Genomic DNA, 27,975 nt, shown 5'->3' on the forward strand with positions numbered 1-27,975 from the left:
CATGACCCTATTTGGGGTTTTCTTGGTAAAGATACTGAAATTGCTTGATATTTCCTTCTCCAATGCATTTTCCAGATGAGGAAACTGAGGCAAACAAATTTAAGTGACTTGCTCAGGGTCATACAACTAGTAAATATTTGTGGCTGAATTTGAATTCAGGAAGAGGAGTCTTCCTGACTCCAGGCTCTCAGCATTCTATCTACTGTGCCACCTAACTGCCCTGAGATATAAAATACTACCTGCCAAATGAGATATTCCAAGAAACCTGGAGTGGTAAATGTATTTATTGATTACTAGAGGGAATAACAAATCAATGAGAAAACATTGATTAAGTGCTTACTGTGGACCAGGCTCTGTGCTAAGGGATGGGGAGTGAATAAAATAGTCAATTATATTGACTGTATTTTATTTTATATAATTAACCCTATTTTATTCTCACTTCTTAGTTTTTAAATATTATGAAACAGGCAGACAAGAAGGTAAACAACATCATCTTAAAATGCAAAGCAGTTCCCCTTGCTTTCTTTAATTTCCCATTCCCTTCATTCTAATTCTAGGTGCACATTATTATCAAAATATAAGCTCCTAAAAATAAAATTTTAAAAAGAATATAAATTCCTCAAGGTCAGGGACTTTCTTGCTTGCTTAAATTTGGATTCCCAAACCTTAGTATAGTGCCTAGCCTATAGTAAGCATTGAATAAATGCTTTTTTTTACTCATTTGTTATTCTTTCTAATAATCAATAAATACATCTACCACTCCAGATTTCTTGGAACACCTCATTTGGAGAAGTGCCAAGCACTTTGTCCCAAAGAATCAGTGACTCAGATGTAGAAAGTACTAGCACTTTGTAACTTGAGTTTAAGAAAATGGCATCCAGAAGTGATGGTGTGGTGGTTTCCCAAGTGCAAATGAATTCCCTTGGAAATATGATTTGGCAGAAGGAGTTGTCATACCACCTTATAGGGATTTGATGGCTAGAATACTAGTTGGGAACTGCATAATTTTCATAAAATCCAAGATCTAAAATTTTTTAAAGAAAATTTTAGGAAAAGAAGTTTGCTAACTCCCCAAATGAAGAAAGTGAACTGTTTGAAGAAGTCACCATAAAAAAGTCTGCGGAAATCATACACTGTATCAGAAGATCCAGAATGAACTTTGAATATGATTAATTGAACCAAAGGAGGTTGAACACATCTATTTTGAATGTAAACTCTTATGCCAAAGGGGATTGCCCCCTAATTGGCTTTTTGTCAATGTGCTTAGCTAAAGAGACTACTGCAACTCCACATGGAGATCAGGACTTGAGGGAATCCTTGCCAGGTGGCAAGCTGGACTTCTCAGACAGCAGTTATAGGGTACCTAGCTAGCCAATACTTTCTACTTCTTTTCTACATTTCTCTTCTTTTACTATATTCACATTATATTAAATTATTAAAAGCTTCTAAAAGCTATTTTGACCTAAGGATTAATTATTTTATAAACGATTACCACAATCTCATTTTTTAACTCATATTTGCCAAACTTATTTTTACTCTTACATCTATTGGCAAAACCAATTTTAATTGTTACAGAACCAAGCATCTTGTATACATCTCCCTTTTACATGAAATATACCAAGCTTGGGAAGGGATCTCAGAAAGTCATATGATCTCAACCTCTTCACATTTAGAATGTTCTGGGCTATCCTATTTTTTTTAAACTCCCCAGAAAAAGGAGCTCCATCTCTTGCCAGGGCTTAGAACAGTGCAGGCACATAACAGGCACTGAATATATTCTAGTAGACTTGACTCAACTCTCTCACCCATTCCGACCTTTCACACTATGAAGGGATTCTTCAACAATAGCCCAAATCCCAAATACTACAACTTAAACCCATTTTCGCCTTTTTTCTTCAAGAGAGGTGGAAAACAGCTGATCATTTATTTGAATTAATCCTTGTACATTTGAAGTTCTTTGATTATGTATTTTCATCCCTCTCCTTTCCAAACAAAACCATCTCAGTTCCTTTGACCTCCTTATGTATCTTACTTTGTTGCTCTTTAAGTATCTTTGAGGTTCTCCTCTGAACCCTCTCCAAGTTTTTCCTTTAAGTTGTGGGGCCACCAGGCACTCCCCTCTAATAAAAACCTGACCAGTGTTGTGGATAATGAAAGCATTACCTCATGATTACTGTCTATTCGACTCTTACTTTATGAATCCATCACCTACCAATAATGCTGCCCTACATTCTATGGAAATTGTGAGGAATAAATAACTTATACAATGACGGGCACTTTCCAGCCTTAAGGTACTGAATTATAAATGTAAGAGAAGGGAGATATTGTGTTGCTGGGCACAGTATAAGCACTGAAGAGGAAAGAAATATGGAAAAAGTTGGATGGTGGTGGCAGTGATGTAGACATTAAATATTTGATGTGTACACAGAATATATTATGTATAATAAATTAACTATATATCATTATTACATTAGATATATTAGCTAAAAGAACTAATACAGAGGAGAGAGTTGAAGGAAGCTAAAGGAGGGGAGAAAGAGAACAAGCATTTTATTAAGTGCCTGCTATGTGCCAGGTGCTGCGCAAAGCACTTCATAAATATTATCTCATTTGAGAAAGGAACACAGTGTCTGTTTTACCCTGCGTATTTGCTAAGCTACATTTGGGGGGGGGGGATCCTTACCTTCTGTTTTAGAATCAATATTAAATATTGATTCCAAGGCAGAAGAACAATAAGAGCTAGGCAATTAGGGTTAAGTAGCTTGCCCAGTGTCATATAGGAAGTGTCTGAGGCCAGATTTGAACCTAGTTTCTCCCATCTCTGTGCCTGGCTTTCAATCCACTAAACCACCTAGCTGTCCCTCAGCTAAATTTAATATCAATCATAAAAGCAAGTCAAATACAATAGAAATGTGAGTTGTGTTAAATAATACTGAAAAAAGTAAAAATAAAATAAAAATACATGTAAACGGTGATTAAATTGTACAAGAAGGAAATGAAAAAACATCGGTAATGAGCTGAATTAATCTCACTGAGTAAAATAGTGTCCCGAGCTCCAGAAAGCTTCATTTTTGAAATGAGAACATCATTCATTATGCTTTTATTGAATAATGGACAGAAAGTTAAGAACTGATAAGTTCATCCAGAGGCCATTCAAGGAGATAAACACAGACCTTTAGTTACACATAAGATCTGGAGGGACTTTGAAGTTTCCATTTTGTGAGCTACTCTTTCTAAACTATTAGCAACAATTACAAGAAATTATATGGGAATGGGCAGGTATTCATCTCTTCTTGTAAAAGAAATAAGACCTCTGGCTGCCATGGCCATTTGTTAACAAGGAAAGGAATCATTTTCTAAGTAGTTGAAGTAAGAATCTGAGCAGCTTCAGGGTGCGATCTCTGCTCAATTCCCATCCTGCTTCTTTATCATTTACACTGTGCCTTTTTTTCAAGGAATCTCTAAAGTCTTAACACTGGGAAGGCACCATGGTTCAATGGAAAGAGTAAAGTATTGGCTTTAGAGTTAGAGGCTATTGTTGTTTGGTTGGTTCAATCTTGTCCCACATTCTGAGACCCCATTTTGGGGTTTTCTTGGCAAAGCTACTAGAGTGTTTTGCTGTTTCCTTCTCCAGCTCACTTTACAGAGGAGGAAACTGAGGCAAACAGGATTAAGGATTAAGTAAGCCCAGGGTCACAGAACGAGTAAATGTCTGAGGCCAAATTTGAATCCAAAATGACTCTTCCTAATTCCAGGATTGGCACTTTATCCACTGAGCCATCTAGTTGCCCTTAGAGCCAGAGGACTTGGGTTCAAATTCTACCTTGGATGTTTACTATCTATGTGAGTTGAGCCAGTCACTAAATATCAGTTTCTTTATCTCCAAAGTAGAGATGTTGGACTAGATGACATTTGAGGTCTTTTCTAACTCTAAATCTGTGATATTGTGACCCAAGTCGTGATCTAAGCCAACTCTCCCATTTTAGAAATGAAGAAATTGAGACCTAAATAGAGTTAATGATTTGCACAAGACCATACAGATAACAACTGTCAGAAGCAATATTTGAATCTAAGTCCTCCCACCTACAGAGTAAGTGGTTTTTCCCACTGAACCGTTCAGCTCTTTATAATCCTATACTAATTTTCCAAACAACACAGTTAAAACAATATCCAAATAACAAATAAGTAGCAAAAGATGGATGTGAAGAATGGTCTGAAAAAGTGTAGTGTAGTAGAAAAACACTGTAGAATTTCAAGCTAGGAGTCCTACGTATTAATTCCAGCTCAGCTACTCCTCCTAGTTTCCAAAACCATCTAATGAATAAATTGGATCAGCTTTATAATTTGTCTTATGACATATTGTCTATGACAATAGAGATAGTTATAGTGGTTAGTGGATTGTTAGCACCTACAGGGCAGCTAGGTAGCACATGAGTCCTGGAATTGAGAGGTCCTGGATTCAAATCCAGCCTCAGACCCTTCGTACCTGTGTGACCTTGGGCAGTTAATACCAACTGCCTGGCTCTTGCTGCTCTTCTGTCTTAGAATTAATATTAAGGCAGAAGGTAAGGTTTTTTTTTTTAACCATCCAATATGTGTCAAGCACTGTTATGCACTTTCCCCCCCTTACAAATATGATCTCATTTGATCCTCAGAGCAACCCTTCATTTGGATGCTATTATGATCTCCATTTTGCATTTGAGGAAACTGAGGCACACAGCAGGTAAGCAACTTGATACAGGTCACATAAGTAAAGTAGATGTCTGAGATTGGATTTGAACTTCAGTTTTCCTAACTCTAGACCTTGTTTGGAGTTAAGCAGACTCAAGTCTTGTCTTTTGGTAGTGTTGACTCTGAAACCAATTAACAGTGTGACCATGACCAAATCATTCCACCTCTCAGTGGCCCAGACAACTCAGCAAATTGCTGAACCCGCTTTGGTGGAAAGAATATCCACACCCAAGAATCCACAGATGAAATCTCAAATCTGGATTTTAAAAAATTTGTTCGTCTGAGGCACAGCTAAAAATAGGTTCTGGTTCACTTGACATCCAATCTAAGGATCCAACTACTAGACTGTGCTGTCTTACTAGTAGATGGTATGTGAGTCACATCTCATTGTGCTAGAGAAGAGAATTTTTGTAAAGCAAAAAAGCAGAATTTGGCCCTACTTCTGGAAAATGGCATCATGATAGGGTCTACTTCGCTCAGCCTAGACCTCAACTCAAATAAGGCTCACTCCCATCTCCCACTGCTCTAGAATGTTTTCTTAAGTGTCTGCTGACCCTGGAATCCCAGGTCAGAGAGTTTGTCATACCTGAGAGGAGACCTTTGGCCCAGTGGACTAGAATGTTCATGAAATACAGTTCTGAGGTACCCCTGCCAATCCTCTGCCTCTTTGAACTTCTTTCTTCCAAGCCTTCACCCTACTATCAGGCCAAATGTGAATCCTTTATTTACGGGACATTCATATAGATAAGTGCAGACCTTGGTTACTTAAGATCTAGAGGGACTTTGAAGTTTTCATTTTATAAGCTACTCTTTCTGAACTATCAGAAACCAATTATGAATAATTATATGGGTGTGGGAAAGAATTCATCTCTTCTTGTAAAAGAAATAAGACCTCTGGCTGCCATGACTATTTGTTAATAAGGAAAGGGATCATTTTCTGAGAAGGTGAAGTAAGAATCTGAGCAGCTTGAGTGTGATCTCTGCTCAATTCTTGTCCTGCTCCCTTATCATTAAAAGGAAGGCTTTTTCCAAGGAATCTCTAAAGTCTTAATAACATTGGGAAGGCACTGTGGCATGATGGAAAGACTAGAGTATTGTCTTAGGAGGCAGAGGACTTGAGTCCAAATTCCTCCTTGGATATGTACTATGCATGGGAGTATAGCAACTGACTAAACTTTAGTTTCTTCATCTCTAAAATTGAGAGGTCAGACTAGATGCTCTCTGAGATCTCTTCTCACTTCAGATCTACTCTGACCTGAGAGGTCATCTAGGCCAACCATCTCATTGTATATCTGAAGAAACTGAGAGTAGAGAGGACAGATAGTGAAGTCCCAAGCAGTTGTTTTGAATGGTGAAGCTCAGGTCTTTGTGATGCCTTTTTACAAGAACTGTCTCCTTTGAAAGTTTACTGCAAGTATGAATAACATGGTAATAGGTTTTGAACAATGATACATATATAACCCAGTGGAACTGCTTGTTGGCTTTTGGAGGTGGGGAGAAAAAGGAAGGGGATCATGAATCATATAACCATGGGAAAATATTCTAAATAAAATTTAAAATAAAGAAAGAATAGTTTACTCCTTCTATTCACTAGTGAAGAGAGACACATGATGCCCTTTTAAAAGAACTATCTCATTTGACGAGAACAATTTACTCCTAATCACTAGTGGGGGAGAGAAATAGATAGAAGCAGAGGAAAATAGAGATAGAGACAGAGGTGCCTGATGCCTTTCTAAAAACAATTATCTCATTTGACAGAACAATTTACCCCCTCTAATCACTGGGTGGAGGGGAGGGAATCAGAGAAAGAGACAGAGAGACAGAAACAGAGACAGAGAGATTCCTGATGCCTTTTTAAAAGAATTGTCTCATTGGATAGAACAAATTATCCTCTCTAATCACAAGGGAAAAGAGAGATAGAAGTAGAGTCAGAGAAATAGAGATGCCTTATGCCTTTTTTAAAAGAATTGTCTCATTGGACAGAACAAATTATCTTCTCTAATCACTAGAGAAAAGAGAGACAGAAGTAGAGACAGAGAAATAGAGATGCCTTATACCTTTTTAGAAAGAATTGTCTCATTGGACAGAACAAATTATCCTCTCTAATCACTAGAGAAAAGAGAGACAGAAGTAGAGACAAAGAAATAGAGATGCCTTATATCTTTTTTAAAAGAATTGTCTCATTGGACAGAACAAATTATCCTCTCTAATCACTAGAGAAAAGAGAGACAGAAGTAGAGACAGAGAAATAGCGATGTCTTATGCCTTTTTTAAAAGAATTGTCTCATTTGTCAGAAGAATCCCCCCTTCTAATCACTAGGGGAGACAGACAGACAGACAGACAGACACAATCCACTTCAAGCTAATAATAATAATAAAGAGAACATATCTAATGATCCCTTCAGTTAAGCTGTCCCTTAAGCAGCATTTAAAGGCAGCATTTTTCAAGGAAAGCATTTTAAGGAGATAAGGAAAAAAATTAAGTCCGTTTTTCATAGCCACCTTTTCTCTGGCAGCATGACACCCCGTTGAGCAATCCTTCAGGTAGGAGCTTTGGCCACAACAGAAACCAGACCATTTTGCTGCTCGGTAGGAATACGTGACTCTGACCTCCCAGAGAACCAAGGGTGTATCTCTACTCAGTGCTGAAATTCTCCCGGCTCCCCAGCCGCGCAGCAGTGACTCACCTTGCCCCCGAAGGACGCCCCTTGCCTTGCTGCAGCAGCTGAGGAACGGCGGCGAGAAGCGCGCCCGCTGGTCCAGCCCCCACCTCGTGGGTGTGCACAGCCCTAGTGCCAGCTCGCTGTGCTTAGGGCTCCCTGCGCTGCCTTGGCTGTCCTTGACTCTGGCAGGGGCTTGCAACTCAGCCCAATGGCTGATAGGGGCGGACTGGCAGCAGCATGACCTCGCTCTCGGGCTGGAGAGCTTAATTAAAATACCCTGACGAAGTGCCCCTTTTCAGGACTGGAAAGCACCAGACGCCACTGACGCCATTGGCAGCTGCCAGGCTGGGAATTCAGAGCGTTCGAGATTTTTCAAAGGGCGAAAAGGGACTAAAAAGTCCGGTTTTGCTCCAGGTGTGGCGTATTGGGGAAGGAGTCCTCCTCTTCCCGTGATTTCAGAATATCCTTCGAGACTGAAGAAAGAAAGGCAGAGAGTCCAGGGATTCCCGGTATGGTCCGAAGACTGACCCTAACCACTTTGTCTTTCGGGGTCTCCACTGGCACCACTGAAAAACGGGGAGAATTATAGCAGCTTCTCCTCTTCAGGGAAACAACTTGACTGTATATGCCTTCTATGGTCCAGAGGACTCTGAACTCTTCCTGCTCTTGGCGGTATTACAGAGAAGAGTTTGTCATTGCAATCTGGATTTGTATGGCCCCTCTGCTCCCCAACAATTTCAAAACAATTTTCAATTAGTGCTCCTCCTTCCTCTCAGAACGGTGGCCACCTCTAAAGAACAATAGCCCGCCACAAGAACAGTCATAACAAAGAGGAGGGAAGCAGGGCTAGCCTTCCCTATTGGTCGGTCGTCTGCTGTAGAATGATGGAAACCAAGCGATAATGAATTTGCCCCTAGACCTCACCTCTTCATCTAACTTGCCATTTGGGGTCTGAAATCCTGACCATTAGAAATAAAAATTTTTGGATATGAAATTGAGTCTTCCAGCTCGCCCCATCCTCAACACACACCAGCTTTTAAGATGTGAATTAAGATGAAATTATTTTAGTTAGAAATACTTTAAATTTTAATTCATTTATCAGATTTTTTTAAAAGAGCCCTTTGATAAGTTTTTGAGCCAATAAACCACAGGGTCAATAGGAAGAGTTCAAGACAAGGTGTAGGGCTTGGACTGCCCAAGAGAAAGGGCCTGGGTAGGTCACTCAAGTACCCCACCCTGGGCACCGTAAACTGAAAGACCAGAGTGTGCTGACAGCTGATAAGGAGAAAAGAGCCTAGAAAAGGTAGAAAGGAAGGGCATGAAGACAGACTTTACTTAGAGTGCAATTTGGTCCAAGACTGGCCCTGGTCATAGTAATTTTTTTCATGTCAGAACTCCTTTTAATTTTATTTATTATCTATTTTTAAAATTTGATTTTTTATTTTTCCATGGTTTAATGATTCCCTCTCCTCTTTCCTCCCCTCTTCCCAGAGTTGACAAGCAATTTCACTGGGTTATACATATATTATCACTCAAATCCTATTTCCATATTATTCATCTTTGTAATAGAGTAATCTTTTAAAACCAAAACCTCAAATCATATACCCATATAAACAAGTGATAAATCATATGTTTTCTTCTGGATTTCTACTCCCAAAAGTTCTTTCTCTAGATGTGGATAGTATTCTTTTTTCATAAGTCTCTCAGAGTTGTCCTAGATCATTACATTGCTTTTAGTAGCAAAGTCTATTACATTTGATTGTCCCACAATGTTTCTGTTACAGTGTACAATGTTCTCCTTGTTGTGCTTATTTCACTCCACATCAGTTCATGGAGGTCTTTCCAGTTCTTATGGAAGTCAAGCAGTTTACCATTCCTTATAGCACAATATTATTCATCACCATCATATACCACAGTTTATTCAGCCATTCCCTCATTTTTCCATTTTTTCTGCCACCACAAAAAGCACAGCTATAAATATTTTTGCACAGACAGAACTTTTTTCCATTTGGGGGAGGGGAGGGGATACAAACCTAGTAGTGGTATGGCTAGATCAAAGGACATGTATTCTTTTAAAGCCCTTTGTGCATAATTAAAAGACCCTGTTTTGGAAAAAAATAAAAACAAAACACAACATGTTTTGGGTCCTTGTAGTTTATTTCCCAAGGGAGCATCTGCTGGCACATAGCATCTATGGCGATCATTTATTCTATTCAAGAATCATAATCCACCTATTATCCCAGCTATTATAATAAAAACAAAAGGAAGCTTTCGTTTTGAAACATTCCTACTGAAGCATTAACACAATCCTTAAATAACACACCTTTGAGCACTCTGAGCAATTCCCTTGGCATAGAACCTGTGGAGCCAAACTTGCCCAAAGAATGCACTTGAGAAACAGCCCTGAAACTTTAACAAGTGGAAAAGTAGGATTCTGACAAGTCAAGAGGACCATGAGGGTCTCCAATGCACTTTCCCTCTCTCCTCTAAATGACTAGGCATCTCTTGTTTGAACTCTTCATTCCTATCGTTAATCATGTACTGCCTTGTTTTCTTTCTTTCTTTTTTTAAACCCTTACCTTCTGTCTGAGAATTGATACTAAGGAGCAGTTTTAAGACCAAAGATCAGTAAGGGTTAGGCAACGGGGCTGAAGTGATTTTCCCAGGGTCAGATAGGAAGTCTCTGAGGTCAGTTTTGAACCCAGGACCTCCTCTCTCCAGACCTTACTCTCTATCCCCTGAACCACTGAGCTGCTCCTTATGTTGTTTTTTGTGACTTTAAAAGCACTACTCTGAGTAGGGTCAATTGGTTTCACCAAACTACCAAAGAAGTCCATGAAACAAAAAATCGGAATTGTCCACAGAACAAGAATTCCTGGGCCCAAGGCTATCTACAGACCTTTCAGTTCTAAAGACATCATCAGTGATTCTCCAGGTAGCTCTTGGCTCTTCAGTTAGAATGGTAGCTCCCTCACCGCTATATCACACTACTTTTCTCTCTCTTAGAATGCTTTGCAGATAGCAGATACATAATAAATACTTTGACTGATTTTTTTTAATGGACAATCCTTATCTCAAAAGGGCTTTCAAAATGGCCCAGATGCCCCTGTGTGAAGTATTTAATTCTCCTCTTAGCTGCAGCTAGGTGGCACAGTAGAGTACTTGGACCAGATTCAGGAATTCTCATCTTCCTGATTTCAAATCCTGCCTCAGACACTTAGTAGCTGTGTGACCCTGGACAAATCACTTAAACCCACTTGCCTCAATTTCCTCATCTGTAAAATGAGCTAGAGAAGAAACTGTCAAACCATTATAGTATCATTGTCAAGAAAACCTCAGATGGGGTCAACTGAAACAATGGAACAATGAAATAGCTGCATTGGTTTCTCAGTCATTAGTTGTGTTGTACCCTCTTAAAGGAGGGAGGGGAAAATAGATAGACAAACAGACAGACAGATAGATAGATAGATAGATAGATAGATAGATAGATAGATAGATAGATAGATAGATACACATACACTATATATATATAAATGCTAGGTGAGTTGATTTTTTTGTACCTCAGTAACTTGATGATGGCAAATAGAATGCTGACCATGAAATAAGACGAAAACCCGAGTTCAAATCCTTCCCTAGATCTTAGCTAGCCTTGTGTCCCTAAGCAAGTCACTTAACCACAGCTTGGCTCAATTTCCTCATCTCTAAAATAGGTTGTAATAATAGAACCAGGGTTGTGAGGATAAAATAGGGTGGTATTTGTAAAGCACTTTGCAAATCTTAAAATGCCATAAATTAGTATTGTTTAGTCAATTTTTTGTTGTTGTATCAACTCTCCAAGACCCTATTTGGATTTTTCTTGGTAAAGATACCAGAGTGACTTGTCATTTCCTTCTCCAACTCATTTTACAGATGTGGAAACTGAGGCAAATAGGGTGAAGTGACTTGTCCAGGGTCACATAATTACTAAGTGTCTGAGCCAGGATTTGAAATCAGAAAAATGAGTCTTCCTGACTGCATGTCCAGTGTTCTATCCAATGCTCCTTCCCCCCAGCTGCCCATGAAATGCCATAAAATGCTAGCTACTATTATTTTTCTTCTTTTTTAGTCTGTGATAAAGGGAGGCCTTTTGAATAAGGTCAGAGGAAGGGCTATGTTTGAAAATTAATGTGATGTAAAAAACCAAAAGGCATATATTTAAAATGCTAGGAGAAATGTTTTATTGCTCTTTAATTTTTTTAACATATTTGCTGAACATGATGTCTCACTATAAAAACAGTCTCCCTTTTGAGTCGTCTCTGCCTGCCTCCAAAAAGGTCAGTCTTAACCCTAAACAAATGAACAAACTGCAGGGCTCTGCCTGCCTCGCTGTGTCACTTCTTTTTATAGCCCTCCTGATAAGACACTTTCATTTAGACCTGAGTGTTACATACGGTCTGGCTGCCTGTGCCATTGCCATTTCCTTCTTCTCAGGAGCTTGCATAGCTAACCTGGCTGGCATTGTGTTGCAATGCGAAGGACATACATTTCCTCCAGGCACCAGAATGCAGGGATTCCCTTTAGTCTAAAACAAATAACTACCCGTAGCAATGAAATAAATTTCTCTGAGAGATAGCAAATAGCAGGGAAAATTTAATCACCTGTCATGAAGCCTCCACCATACTTAACCCACACACAGATCATCTCCACTCAACATCAGCCCATTGAAAATAGATAGAATGTATTAAAATTATATTCTGTTAGATCAGATAGTCCTTTTATAAAACTCTTACCATCTGTTTTAGAATCATCCCAAGGCAGTAGAGCAGTAAGGACTAGGCAATTAGGATAAAGGGACTTAGGCAGAATCACACAACTAAGAAGTGTCTGAGCTAAATTTGAACCCAGGACTTCCCATCTCCAGCCTAGCTCTCTGTCCATTGAGACACCTACCTGTCCCTGGATCATATAATCTTAATCCAAATTTAAAAAAATTTATACTTTAAACTCTAGAGATTTATGATGATCTGTGAGGTAGGTGCTATAGATATGATCACCAACTCACAGATGGGGAAAATGAGGCTCAGAAAGTTTAAATAACTTGTCCATGGTCACACAGCCATTAAATGACTGAGATGGAATTTGAAATTAGGTCTTTACAGGACTTTTATTCATTCTTCCACAGATAGATCATAATTAAAACCCCCTGAATGCAGAATAAGAATATTAAACAACTAAAAAAGCATATGCATCTGGCATAATGACTCAAGTACTCATTCTAAGACATTTTGCAGAAATAGGACAGATGCTGAGGTGAGTTCAACAGCCACCTACGAAACTAAATAAAATTTCCCTTGTCCAAAGTTCTGACTCAGTCATGTTAAAATTCCCTAATCTCTGACAGTCTTCTCCTCCAGCAGCCTCTTTCCTCTCTCCCTGCATGAATATACTGCACCAAGTTCTAATCTTCCTTTGCCTTTTATCCTTTTTTCTTTTCTTTCTTTTCTTTTTTTTTATCAGAGGATCCCAATTGTGTAACCACAGAATTTTATCTGAGTTTCTAAGTCAATCCATTTCTGCACAGTAAAGTCAGACTGTGTGAGAGGTACTTACATGGCAGTACTGGCGGCACACTCAATCTGAAGAAGCTCTGTTCTTGGAGGAAGGGCTGTTTAAATAGTTGTGCTTATTCACTCCTTGGATAGCACGTTTCTTTATGCGTGTGTGTGTGTGCACGCTCATGCAGGTACTTGAAAAACCTGCAGCGTGGGCTAGATGAAAATGACAGAAAGTATGTGGGTTCTAAATCTGTCCTGGTTATTCAGGTTTTCTATGAAGTCCATTCAGGCAACAGCATCTGAGATGACCATGAAGTCTTCTCACTTTTCTGGTCTCTTCTTTCTCCACCCCTGGAGGATAGACCTGTCCCTTCAAGGTTGGAAGGAGTAGCTCAGGGCCACACTGTGTGGGAAACGGAACTCTGGGACCCTTCTAAGTTTCTTGCTTTCAATGGAACTTTTTTCAGTTAGTCATTGCATCACTTCAAAACATCCGCCTTGTGAGGTTGATTTCATGAGTTCCATTGGCGATTTGCCAAGCTGAGTGCCAGCCCACTGTTGCCTAATTAACAAGAAGTTGCTTTCCACTGGAACTGAATGTACAGAATCCAGAAGCTAAAGTGGAGAGCCAGGCTGGGATGATACTATTTTTTGTTCAACATCAAAAACTGTTTTAATCTGATCTCGTCAATTCCCATTGGTGTTCCTTTCCTGATTTCGGCTCCCTTTTAAGACAATTCCAAACACAGGAGTTGAAAGGCTACTCAGGGGAGTTAAATCAAAAGACTCTGTGTGTGTGTGTGTGTGTGTGTGTGTGTGTGTGTGTGTGTGTGTGTGTGTACCTGTGAGAAGGAAACTTGGATCTGTGTGTATAAGCATCTATCACCACTGGTGGAAATGTTCCTGAGGATGGCCGAGGTATATTGTGCCAGTGTTGAGGGGTTGGTTTATTACCTTTTTTAAAATTGTTAGCTGTATAAAACAGTCAATGATTGTTTACAGCACGCTAAATCTATGGGGTGAGATTATTTGGATGAATGAGGGAAGAGAGACATTAGCCTTGGCATGAACCTGGGCATGGGAAAGTCTGTGTGGATTTATTTCAGCACATACCATGGCAAGGCAAGTGTGTGCCTATTTTGCTTTCCCATTCCTGCATTAAAAAATGTCTTCAGACAAATAAAGGTCTAGATGATTCTCTTGGAAACGGTAACCATATGTGAAAGAAAGGGGGGAATGACATGATGGATTTCTTCTTGTTGGTGACAAAATTGGTGACAAAAAAAAAAGACAAGCATTTTTGCATATTTGTGGTGAAAGAGGCGGAACAGAGAGAGTACTTGGTACCTGGGCAAAGAGTACCTTAGTTAATAGGGAAATTGTTTTGTTTTCTGATTCAATCTCTTGGTTCTGATGTGATAGAAATCTACTTATTCTTGTCTCTCTAATTCCTTCGCTACAAAGCCTGTGTCTTAAACATTAGAGCTGGATAGGAATTTAGAGAATATCGAATACAATCTCCTCATTTTTCAGATGAGGAAACTGAGACCTAGAGAAGGGAAATGATCTCCCAAAGTCACACAATTAGTAGCTGGATCATTAGGATTTGAATTTAAGCTTTAAAAAATTCTAAGTCCAGTTGGTTTTGTGTTTGTGCTCATGAAATATATCATATTTGCCTTAAAATCTGCAGACCTCTTCCTTTTCCTTCTACCACTGCTCAACCCACAACAGTCCTACATTTTCTCACTGCAGATGAGAAACTTGAGACCCAGGAAGCTAAATAAGCCCAGGTCAACCCAAACTGGTGTCAAAGCCAGGGGTGTGTTTGGAAGGCTTACAAGATAATTGTTAAATTTTTAGTGTGAGCATTTGGTGTCTCATAAATCTTTAAATGCAACAAATCAGGACTTGATTTATTATTTTGTTAGTTATCTCAACTTCAGAAAGTAATGGAGACAATGTGAATAATGCAGATTGGACTTAAAAATGGGTCATATGTAGGGGCAGCTGGGTGGCTCAGTAGATAGAAAGGTAGGACTAGAGATGGGAGGTCCTAGGTTCAAATCTGGCTTCAGACACTTCCTAGCTGTGTGACCCTAGGCAAGAGAAGAACTAATACTGATACTGATTCTAAAATGAAAATAGGATTTAAAGTTTAAAAAAATGGGGGGTGTACTTCCCCCCCCATGGAGCTAGGTGTTAAACCCAACCCAAATCTAAATCAGAGTAGTATCTGTGAGGGATACCCTTTTGAAATTAGCTGCCCTACTGGGAAGGAAGGATTGAAGAGATGAATGTGGTACTAGGGAAAGAGAGACCAGATCCAACTACCCCACTATACATCAATGTATAATGAGTGGACAGTGATGGATTTGGCATTAGAGAATTTCTGTTTGAACCATGTGATTACCAACCCTTTCCCTACCACCTGACCACCTGGGCAATTTAGAGCAAATCTCATGCATTCTTTGGACCTGTGGTTCTTTGTGGCGAAAGAAAAATAAGATGAAACAAGCAAATACACAAAGGAATTATATTAGATGATCTTGAGTTCCCTTTAACTCTAGATCTATTATTCCTTTGCTTGGTTAGGGCTAGTAAAACCCAACAGCTAAACTTAGAGCTTCAGCAGGGTGCCATTTTGAAACAGGCAGTTCCTTCTGTTCACCTGTGTTGGCTTCAAGCTATTTTCTCCCTACTCCAGTGAGACTTTACAGACTGCATGGTGCTTGGTCATCTTTGATGCCCTCAGGCCCCAAGTGAGGTCATTGTGAGTCTGCCTACTGGTTTCATGTCTCTCTTCTTTGTTTCTTTACCTGCCTTCACCAAAGAGAAAGGTTTGCCTTAGCTCCCAGAAAAATAGAACCAGTTTAAATGACCCACACAGGAGCATAGATTTAGAGCTTTAACTAATTTTAGAGACAACCTAGTTCAATCTCTCTTCATTTTACAACGAGAAAATGAGAACCATAGATCATAGAGGGAGAAAGTAGCAAAGAGTTGGCATTTGAATCCAGGCCCTCTGTCTCCAAATCTAGAATTATCCTCTGTTTCATCCTGCCTCCAAAAAAGAGTTAGTGGTCTTAGAAACATGTATGGAGCCTAAACTTTTTTTCACAATTGACTGTAAGTTTCTAGGAATCTTCCATTAATTTCTCTGCACTTATAGCTATAGAATCATAGACCGAGAGTTGGAAGGGACTTTAAATGTCATCCAATCCCTCCCCCTTCATTTTATTGATGAGTAAATGGAATCACAGAGAGTATAATTATTATATTAATGATATATTGTCATTATATTAATATCATATAATAGAGATATACTGTATATAATACATAATACTATATTATGCTATCATATAATACATCCTATCATGTTTCAAATCATATATGGTATTATATTCTAATAATCACTAGCATTTACATAGTGCTTAGAGTTTATAAAATGCTTTACAAATATTATTGCATTTTATCCTTACAAAAAAAAAAACAGAAAGGCAGGCTCTATTATTATCCCCAGTTTACAGATGAGGAAACTGAAGCAAAGGTTAAGCTCTTTGCCTAAGGGTCACAAAGCTAGTAAGTGTCTGAGGCAAGATCTGAACTCAAATCTTCTTTACCATTTACCCAGTGTGCTCTAGGCCACTTGGCTGCCTCAACTTTTTGACTCCTTTTCCCTGCTCTTTGATTTCAGAATGATTGTATTGTCCTCCTGGGAACCCTGAGAAGACCACTGCAAAAAATTAAGAAAAACTACTGCAAGATAGTCTATAAATATTTAAGACTAATGTCCCAAGTCATGCCTCAAAGCTGATTTATTACAGGGGAATTTGATATCCCTATTCTCTTTCTGTCTTCTAATTTCTCCATTAGTGATTGGTGACCTTCAGCCAAAGTCTGGAAAATGTAGATTGCTGTCTTGCATCTGCTTTGGCCCCTTCCAATTCTAATATTCTTTAATATTTTTCATCAAATTTCCCTCCCCTTCAGGCTATTTAGGTATCCTATTGTCAGGTTTTAAATTCATGTATTCCCGTCTTTCCCTTTAAATGTTCTGGACCAGAAGTTATTAATAGAGGATCTTTAAAATTGTTTTTTAAAAATACTTGAAAAGTGTTTTTCTATATAATTGGTTTCCTTTTTGATCCTAAATATTTTATTTTATGTATTTAAAAACATTCTGAGAAGGGTCCATTTCAGAGTGCAAGAGACAACTTTCTCTCTAGTTACAGGCTCCTAGAAACTACTTCAATGAAGCCCTAATTTTTCTGCCTTTCCTCATCTGCTCTAGACTTTTATCCAGGTCAGTCCTCCTCCTACCTCTTTTCTCAAGGCTATGATGTTCTCTTCTCTCTCCCTTGGGCCTTGGTGATTTTCTCTTCCATTGACGATAGGACTTCTTCTGCCTTCTGCTTTAGAAATTTTCAGCCTCTGCATTCTCCTTGCCCTTTGCCCAAGTCTTAAATCAGGATCTCTGATCAACCTTGATCTTCAGATCCCGACTCTTCCACTGAGTAAGAAAGAGAGACCTAGGGAGGAAGGGGAGATTTGTGGGAAAGGGATAGATAGGTTCCTTGAAAGCCATTGTTCTGAAGGATGCACTGATCATGTCTATCTTTAGAGGACTGATGGTGACATCTTATTAGGGAGATGGTGGATTACAGGTGCAGAATGAGGAATGTGTTATCAGATATCACCAATGTACTGGTTTGTTTTGCTTAAAACAATTTTTGTGTAATAAAGAAAGGGTCTATAGGAAGTAGAGAGGAAAGCTGCGTAGGTGTCACCAGGAAGGGACAGCACTGATTTTTTTTTAAAAGCACTAAAATTTTTTATTTATTCAAAATAGATTTTTAAAGTTCTGGGTAGAATACTTTTTCTTCAACCATCTACGTCTTGCTTCTTTCTGATATCAGCCTGGCTTTTGCAGCTGCTGGAGTGGTGACATTCCTTCTCATTCTTATAAGAGCTGGGTGTGGAGCCTGACTTCTTAAGAGAACATCTCTTACAGGAATGATAGGGAGGTATAAGCTGGCTACCCAAGTGTCTAATTAACCTAACTCTCAGCTCCTTTCTCCTCTCCCCTTTGTAGTTGAATTCTCACCCTACTTAGTTCTCAAAGTCACCATAGAAGGTAGGAGGGGGTGATGAAGGGATAACTGTAATGTGGGGTGGAGCAGAGGTTCCTTTATCCACTAATGTAAATTCACTCAAAGGCAGGTCCACTCTCAAAAGATAGGCATATACACATCGTACATAAAAATTATAGGATTTAGAGATGGAAGATTTCTTGGACATTATTTCATTCAAAATCCTATTTTATGGACAAGGAAAATGAGATCCAAGGAGAGAAATGATTTATCATAGGCCATGTAAGAAGAAAAGCAAAGTTCATGACTTTATATCCAATGGTCTTTCCACTAGGAGGAAGTGGGGATGGGGTTATGGGGCAAAAAAAAAAAGGGGGGGGTTGAAAAAACATATATTTGACTATACTCTAAGACAGAGATTTTTAATTATAATTAGCCTCCTTCTACAAATCATGGACCCCTTTGTCAGTTTAGTGAATTCTATGGATTCCTTCTCAGAATAATACTGTTTAAATATATATTCGTAATTGAAGGAGATGGATAAATTTCAATTAAAGATTAGCAAACATAGATGTATTTTTTTTGCTTCCAAGTTCACAGATCTCTAAAATCTTGGGGGGGAAGAGGGGTCAGTGTACTCCACCTGAAGAATCCTTGTTCTGAGACATGATCGGTGGAGTTGGGGGTGTAGAGCTCCTCAAGTTATATACTATGTATTCCTTTGCTTAAACAAGTATGTGATTAGATTAGTCAGTCATTATGAAGAGGAACATAGATTGCAATAGTACTAAGGTAAATAAATGAGTCCTGTAAACATTGAAGGGGTCATTTGAGTTTGAGACTACTGATTAAAATTTTATTAATATGAATAAAGAGAAAAAAGAGAAGTATAGAGGAATGGGGAGAAAGTGGCTCAAGCCGAGAGAAGAACCTTCCCCCCAAATGAGAGTTTGACTAGATAATGTCTAAGGTGCTTTTGCTCTCTATCATTCTAGGATTCTGTGGTTCTCTGGCTTCTGTAGAAATGACACAGGTACTGATGGAGGGGTTGGGATTGGAGGTGGAGAACAGAATAATTTTCTTGGGGAGCTCCCAAAGGTGACAGCTCATTGTGGTTTTCATAGCCTAATTGTTGAGAAACGATACCCTTGAAAACAGCCGATCCTGATGAAAGAAGGGTTTGAGTCTGTTGCATTGGGTAAAAATAGCCTCCGGTTGGGTTTTGTTCTTCAATTTTTGTCCTGCTACGTGTGTTTCTGTAGAAGTCAATCTGGACTTGAATATTTTATGCATAGGGCCATCCAGTGTGCCTTCTCTGATCAGTTTCTGTATCCAAGCGCAAGACTGGGCAATGGTTTCTCGTACATAGATTGCTGCTGCTGATTAATGTCGCCCATAAAATGCCTTCTCATGTGGTAGATTACATAAACCAAGGTGGTTGCTTTCATTCTGACTGTAGAGTCAACTCCAAGACTGGTCTTTCCAGTGAGTTCTGTTGTACCTGCAGGAGAGCCCCGTGTCCTGGGCTGGTCTCACATGGCTGACCCTGCTGCCTTTGTTTTTTGTTTTATTTTGTTGACCCAGTGTGAATGAGACCTGGGTGTTGGCTGCTTTGCCACTGCCTGGCCTGGGCAGAACTAAGACTATGATAAATCTCTGAGAAGCTATTTAGTCCTGGAAGGGTCAGAAAGGGAAGAAAAGAAAGATAGGGTGAGAAATCTTGCCTCAGTTCCAAGTGGGAGCTGGAGATTTATCTCCCTATAAAAAATGTCAATCTTTCCTAGAGTAGGATGGTGTCTGAGGATTCTGGAAGACTGGCAGGTTCCAATTAACCCGCTAGTTGTGTTCTAAAATTCATTTGTTATTCAAATCAGACCTTAGACACTTCCCAGCTGTGTGACCCTGGGCAAGTCACTTGACCCCCATTGCCTAGCCCTTACCACTCTCCTGCCTTGGAACCAATACATAGTATTGATTCCAAGATGGAAGGTAAGGGTTTATAAATAAATAAATAAATGAAAATCATTTGTTAATCAGTGGCTTGGAACCCAGAAAACATAGTGGTTAACCCATCAATGAATGGGCATTTAGTAAGTATTTGTTACGTGCCAGGCATTCTGCTAGGTGCTGAAAATACAAAGACAAACAAAAACAGTTCTTTTCCTAAGGGGCTGTCACATGTCTCCTGACTAACTCTCAAAAGCTTATTTAATCTATTAAATACTTGAAGTATCATCTTACATGTTATATTGTTTTATTGTTCTTTTTTGCACATTGAAAGGTTTATGTGTATGTGTTTTAAGTTCACAATAAAAGAGGAAATTAAATGAATAAAAAGAGTCTGAAAGAACTGAGCCACCATGTTTGAAATCAGAAAATGTATTCAAAGTTCCAATTGAGGAAATAAGAACGCTGTTCTCCTATTCTGTCCCATGAAACTCTGCCATTACGCCATCAGACAATAGTTTCTTCCCTTAAATCTTCCTGTCTCTGAAATTGTCCCTCACCCTTTTGGAGGTTTTTAAAGAGATTAATACTACTAAGAGCAGTAGGCAAACAATCTGGGGTTACTCGTAATTTCTTTCTGCCTCTTCTCTCCCCTTTCTTCAAGCTTATTTCATCCTCATTTCAGGCTTTTTGTTTCCTGGGCATTTTCTCCCAGGAGTCGGGATGGATGCTCTGAAGACTAGAATAGAGTGTTGGGGAAGGAGTTCTGAGGGGGACCTTTGGGCTAGAGTCACTGTCCAGGAGCCCAACCCTAGAAGAGAGAGAGGCAGGAGTCGCTGTAGGGTATGAAGGTCTGCCTCCCACTCCTTTCTTCTCTTTCCTCTTCACTGACGATTGAATTCTTAGTCAGTACTGGAGCAAGATAAGAAAGAGAACTGAGGCTAGAAATGGGAATGCAATGCCCAAGAAACCACAGACTCAGCAGTGAAGAAGGAGAAAGGGGTGGAAAATTAAGAGAAAAATACCAAGGGATGGAGGTAGTTTGGGAAAGGGAACTCTTAAAGACATCTGGTCACCTGGCTGGGACAACAACTCTCAGGAGGCTATTGATATATAAAAAAGAGTTGTTTGTACATCAGAATACACTGCTGTTTTTTTTTTTAATAAAACTTATTTATTTTTTTAGTTAAAAGCATTTATTTTCTCTTCCTTCTACCTTGGCCCTCCATCATTAAGGGAAAAAAAAGAAAAGATAAACAAAACCCTTGTAACAAATATGCACAGTCAAAACAAATTCCCATAGAACTATGTCCAAAAATGTATGTTTAAGTCTTCATCTTGACATGCACCTCTGTCAGGAGGTGGGTAACCTGCTTTATCGTGAAGTCTCTGGAATCATGTTTGGGCTTTGAATCGATCGAAATTTTTAGTGTTTGTCTTTCCGGTGCTTTTTAATCTTATGAATTGTTCTCCTGGTTCTGTTCACTTTGCATCAGTTCATATAAGTTTTCCCAGGTTTTCTGAAACTGTCCCTTTCATCATTTCTCATGGCACAATAGGAATAAGACAAGAAAAAGAAATTGAGGAAAATCAGTATAGGCAAAGAGGGAAGAAAATATCACTTTTTGCAGATGATGTGATGGTTTATTTAGAAAACTCTAGTCGACTACATGAATTTCAACAATAACTTCAACAAAGTTGCAGGATATAAAACAAATCCAAATAAGTCAAGAGATCTTTTTTAATTAAAAGATATTTTATTTTCCCAGTTACATGCAATAATAATTTTCAACCTCCATTTTCCAAAATGATAAGATCCAAACTATCTCCCTCTCTATCTTCTATCCCCTCACTCAAAGATGGTAAGCAATTTGATTTGGGCCAAACATGCCATGCAGAACATACTTCCATATTGGTCAGTATTGTAAGAGACCCTCATAAAAAACCCAAACCCCAAAACAAAACCATTAATAAATTAATGTGAAAGATAGCTTTGATCCACATCCATCTGTATCAGGAGTTCTTAATGTTTTCTGTGACAAGGATCATTTTGGCAGTCTTGTGAAACCCATGGACTACTCCTCAAAATGTTTTTAAAGGGACAAAATTAGAATAATGGGATTACAAAAGTATAGGGAATATAGGAGACTCCCTAGCCCCCTAACCCTCTGGGATATTCAAAAATTTGAGTAAGACCTTGTAACAGCCCAAAGACACTTTTCCAGGAAGGAGGAAGGAGAATGGTGGTGTTTCAATCTATCAGCCAGCCTCCATTTCCCCAGGAGTCTTCTCCCCAATCTCCAAGTCCAGCTTCCTTGTTTCTTTTCCCCAATATCTGATCTGACCAAGCCCAGATGAAAGCTACCTACAAATCCAACATACTTTACTGGCTAGGAAGAGGATGTCTTATTTCCTCTGATTCCCTATTGGGGTGCTCAATTCTGCCCAGGGCATTCCTCCTGATGTATCTCCTCTCAATAAAGTTAATTCCCTTTATTGGCTTGTGGGCTTCATTCCTTCATCTGGGCTTTGGATACTCTGAACCTTCCTAAGTCTGTATGAAGACAAAAAGAAATCAATTATATTGAAACACAATGATCCACATACTTTTTAAAGACAAGTCCATGAACTCCAGGTTCAGAACTCATGCCACAAGTCAGCCGGCATTCTATATTTTATATTATGCCAACAACCCACTATTGAAGGGTGAGAATCTTCCTGAGTGACAGCACAGGTGGGGAATGTGGGTTAGAGGACCTTTCTGGCCCTATGATTACCTGATTAGATGTAGATAGCTGCAGCTACAATCTACAGGAGCCCCTTTGAGCAATAAACACTTAGAAGCCACAACTAAGGGATGACTACTGCCTTGTCTTTAAAGCTGCTTTGTCAGCTATAATCTGACAAAGATTCTGAACTAATAACCAGCTTCTAAATGATTTTTCCTGTAGCTAATATGTCAGAGCTAAAAAAAAAATAGAAAAGAAGTCAGTGTTGCAAGTCTCATTCAGGGAGCAGTAGCAATGCAAGGATGATTTTCCAAGGCATAATGACTGGCAGCTCTGGAGGAGGGATGGAATGTCTTGGAGACAGGCAGTGGCAGGCAAGAATTCTCACAACAAAAGAGGGGAAAATTACCCATGCAAATGCCCTGATAGACCAAAACTTCTCTCAAAGGCACCACAAAAAAAAAAAAAATAGCAGCAGGCAAATAGGGTGAGTTTTGAATATAAGTGTCCAAAAACAGATCAGGTTTTCTCTGGAAGGGAGGAAATGGTTGAAGAAGGAAAATGGTTCCTCTTAATGAAGCAGAACTGTTTCAGAGCTAAAAACAGGAGGAGGCTTTCAATAGGAAGGATGCCCAACAACCAGTTTCAACGGCCAGTTCCAACCATGAATCTGCTTCCTAATAGCAGAGATTCTTAACCTGGGGTCCTTAAATAGATTTTCGGAGATCTGGAAATGTGGATGAGGGAAAAAACTTCGATCTTTCTTTTCATCAACATCTAAGTGAGATTTTAGCCTTTTTCTTCAAATTGTTGAAGACCATTATTCTAAGAAGGGTTCGACAGCACACAAAAAGTGAAGAACCCCTTCCTGTATGCATTTCCAAAGTCATGATTATAGTAATTCATGCAATGTTCATTCAGCTAAAAACCCAAGGCTTCAAAAACTGGAAAACGCCAAGTGTGAGATTCTAGCACTCCTGATATTCTGGCAGTTGAAGCCATTACTTTTAGAGTATAAAGACATAGTGAGAACCCCACTTATACAAGTTTGAGTTACACTGTCTCACACATGCAAGTTTTATGTAGCATAACTAATGTTTCTATTTACACGGCACAGTGGGCATCACCCATGTGGAAGGTTGCCAAAGGCAGCACTATAGGGAATTCAGGGGCACTAGGCTGTCCAATTGGGTACTAGACAACATTCCAAAATACTTAGTAACCCCCTTACCTCATACTTCCAGTCTTCTCTTGACCCACCCCACAGGGACCCAGAAATACCTCTACCTTATCCTTTGTCCAAAGGTCATCCAGTAGCTCCCCAAATATCCCTTTTGCCTTAAGGAAATGCTCATTTTTACTATTTTATTTAGTTGTTAAGTCAACTGATGAGCTAGGTGGCAATGGATAGAGCTCTGGGGCTGGAGTTAGGAAGACCTGCGTTTAAATTCAACCATAGACACTTACTAGTTGTGTGACCCTGGGAATGTCACTTAAGCCTGTTTGCCTCAGTTTCCTCATCTGTAAAATGAGCCAGAGAAGGAAATGGCAAACCACTCCAATATCTCTGCCAAGAAAATCCCAAATGGAATCCTAAAAAGTTGGACACAAACAATAAAGAGTAAAGTTTAAATGAATTTTAATCTCCACTCTTACCCCAAAAAGATATTTTAAAATAGGGACTTAAAAAATTAATCTCAAATTGGTAGAACCTTATGGGGAAAAAAAAATCTCAGGACCTTTAATGCAAATTAAACTCTAATTGGTAGAACCTGATTGGGAAGTGTCAGGGAGGGGAGGGGGGAAGAAAGGGTATCTCCCTCTTCATTCTGCTATTTTCCAGGTCATAGGGTAGGGTCTGTGGTCAGAGATACAATATTTCCTAAATGTAAATTTGGGGGTCAATATGGCATAATGGAAAGAATGATGGATTTAGAGTCAGAAGACATGATTGCTAATTCTGGCCATTTGACCCTCGATATACTACATTACTGCTCTGTACTTACTTAGGTCTATAAAATGAGGAAGTAAAACTAAATTTCAAAAGTTCCTTTAATATGATCATAAATTTGACTCTAGAAGAGACATAAGAGGTTAAAGATCAGAGACTGTGACTTACCCAAGGTCACATAGCCAGTAAATGTCTGAGGCTAGACCTTACCCATGTTTTCCTCTATCCAATCTACCACTCTCTCTGAGAGAAGGTAGGACCATAACTCAGGTAAAATTCTAAAGTAATAAAAGTTTCTTTTTTTTTGCCCTTCCTACCTCCCTTTCTGGCCTGCCTCCCACCTCCTGTCACCATCTCTCCTGGCTTTTTGGTCTTTCTCTCATCTCCTGGAGCCCCCTGTCTAATTTATAAGCTTAATAAGTTTATTCATTGCATTATGGCATTTTTGTGGTTAAATGTGCTTTTTAATGAAGTGAGATGTTTGAGTCCTGGTCACAGAATGATATTCCTTTGGGGGATTAAACTTTTTTTTGAAAGAAGAATTTTATAAACTTATTAGGAAAGCCACAAGTTTTTGATTCCTGTCTTAGCACTTAGCTGGCATATGATATTTTCAAAATACTTCACAATCAATAAACAGCTCATTTCTGCCACATCTTTGTGAGAGGACAATATTCTTACCATTTCCCAGAAGACATTGAAAGATAAAAATAAACTTGTGCAAGATTACATAAGCAAATCTTGAGGAGACTTCAATTCTTGGGACCTCTACTTGATGGATTGGAAATCTTTGGGCCCATTTTCAGTTGTACCTTGAGGCCAGAATTCTCTGGAAAGTCTTTCCAGATTATCATCCAACCCATTAACCAAGAAGTGATAGTGATTTATAATTAGGAGCTTTCTTTGGTCTATATCCTCTTTTTTCATCTTTCCAACAGCTCTATGAGGTTGGCAAGGCAAGTATTATTTTTCTACTAAAGATGGGAAACTGAGTGCAAGAGAAGTTAAGTGACTTGCCTCAGGCCACATGGCCAATGAGGCAGGTCTAGAATCTAGTTCTTCAGACCCTTTTGTGGCATGCTTTTTGCTTCAGTGTGTGGCAAAGTCTCCAACAAACTCCTTTTGCTTTCATCATACATAAGTATTCTATATTTGCTTATTCTTGTTCATTATACGTTGACTTCTCTTCTTCCCCAGTAAATTGTAAGGCTTCATGAAAGCAGAGACTAACTTTCCTCGAGTGGGTATCCTCAAAGTGAGTATTTACACTTTATCCTCTTTTCTTTGGGAATACAATTTTCCCCAGCGTGATCTCCTTTATCATAATTTCAACTATTATCTTTGTGGATGCCTCCCCAACTCCTCAATTTGTCTTGTAAGTGCTGAACTCCTTTTAGAGCTCCAGATCCACATTTCCAGCAGTCTACTGAACTTCTCTATTTGGATGTCCAATGAGCAATTCAAACTCAGTATGTAAAAGAATGAAACTTCTTATTTTCTCCCTTTTTATCTCCTCAAGTCCTCCTACTGACTTTCCTGTTTCTATTCATGGCCACCACCACCATCTTTCTCCTAGTCACCCACACAAAAACCATGATGCCATCTTTGACTTCCTACCTCCTCCAAGCCTCCTACATTCAACCACTTTTCAAGTCCTGCTATAATAGGGGTTCACCAGGAATGACTTGACTCCTGTATCACCTCATTTGCCCATCAGAACTAACTGTCTGAAAACCAAGGAAACTATGAAAGTGGGGATAGATGGAGAGATTTGTCAAGAGCATGGACTGGTTTTGAAGAAGAAAGCCACAAGGAAGAGTCATTTATAGTGGCATCTTGTACAGAATAGGGCTGTTGGTAAGCCTCTCTGAATTTAGCAAGCAGGGTCTTCAGAAGGCAGCTACAGAAATCTGGGAAGACTTCTTTGAACATATGGACAGTGAAGTGAGCAGAGCCAGGAGAACAATTTATACAATAATAACATTATAAAGACAAATATCAAAATACTTAAGAAATCTGACCAAGGCAATGACCAATCATAATAGAAAATTGATAAGGAATCTTGGTCCCCATGTCCTGACAGGTGATAGACTCAAGTTGCAGAAGAGATAAGTTTTTTGGATGTGACCAACATAGGAAGTTATTTTGCTTGACTGAATATTTATTACAGAAGTATTTTTTCTTTTTCTTTTTCCAACAAGGTGAAGCATATGGAAAGGATAGAAAAAAATGTTCATTAAGTGAAAAGAAATTGAAGACATTCATAATGTCCTTCAAGGGTATTGTTATCTTTGGAGACTTTCCATCTTGGTAAAATCTGAGTTTGTATTCAGGGGTCAGAGCCTTTGATATCTAGGATTATCTATATGTCAGGATCAAGCATTATTGGAAGACTTCAATGGAAGTAAAATATATAACATCACTAAATCAAACAAAGCCTCATGTTTTAGGATTTTCTTTGAATGCTAAGCAAAAATGCTTTAGCTGCTCTTATTTCCTATTACTCTCATTAAGTTTTGATGTTATTTTCTATCTTGCCTGAGGACAGAGTGAAAAGAAATGAACTTGAATTGGCAAATGAAGGAGGTAGGAAAGCTATTGGAGAAAGCTTTTAGGAGGAGAGGCAAAGCCAATACGGTAGAATTAGCCAAGAAGTACAGAAAATTCTTCCTCTTACCCTACAACTCCTCCAAACAAATATAGAAAAGGCACCTGAGTGAATCCTGACTAGGAATCCAGGAAAAAATCACGAGTCATTTTTCCAGCCCAAGTCATAATAAGGAAACAGAGAGGTCTTTAAACCCTGAGATAATTTCTAGCCATGAAAGACTATATAGAACATTCCAGTACAGCGATTGGCTAAGCACTTGGGCAAGAAGACATTCCAGATCCAGCTTAGAGGCTCCTGAAATATCCATTGTTTCTTTACCCAGTTTGAGGTTACAGATTCAGGATGTTCTAAAGAATGGACATGCACCTAGGAGTAGTATTCCAGAGTGAGATATGGTTGTGGGTCATAGGTACCTAGCAAGGAGCAAATTCAGAAGCACACAGGAGTGGAACAAGATGTCAGTTCTAACCTCGAGACCAGTCTGTCAAGGATTAACCAGGGTAAGAATCCCAGACTAAAGAGAAACCTATGGTTTTGTCACTCTAAATAAGCAGAGCTATCCAGTTGAGTATAAAAGCAGTCTACTGAAACTCCAGATGAAGCAACCCTAACAGTATGTGCTTAGATCTAAACTTGGGTCCAGAATTTACATAGCTCACACCAGGAGGGCCAAGAATTAGACTTTTCCTTAAATCAGATTACTTTGGGAACACTAA

General features: G+C 39.1%; 1 protein-coding gene across 2 annotated transcripts in view; it reads right to left on the bottom strand.

Annotated features, from left to right (window-relative positions):
* The window catches only part of HOPX (HOP homeobox), a 47,615-nt gene extending 34,278 nt beyond the window's left edge, over positions 1-13,337 (bottom strand). Inside the window, exon 1 of one of the 2 annotated variants that reach the window (XM_007496405.3) lies at positions 12,984-13,337. The gene's annotated coding sequence lies outside the window, so the exon portion shown is untranslated. Of the gene's footprint in view, positions 1-7,418; positions 7,765-12,983 lie in introns of those variants that run through there. The other variant, XM_007496406.2, reaches the window with a different exon arrangement.
* Positions 13,338-27,975: the final 14,638 nt, after the last annotated feature.

Source organism: Monodelphis domestica, chromosome 6 (genome assembly GCF_027887165.1).
Source record: "Monodelphis domestica isolate mMonDom1 chromosome 6, mMonDom1.pri, whole genome shotgun sequence".
NCBI classification, from domain to species: Eukaryota; Metazoa; Chordata; class Mammalia; order Didelphimorphia; family Didelphidae; genus Monodelphis; species Monodelphis domestica.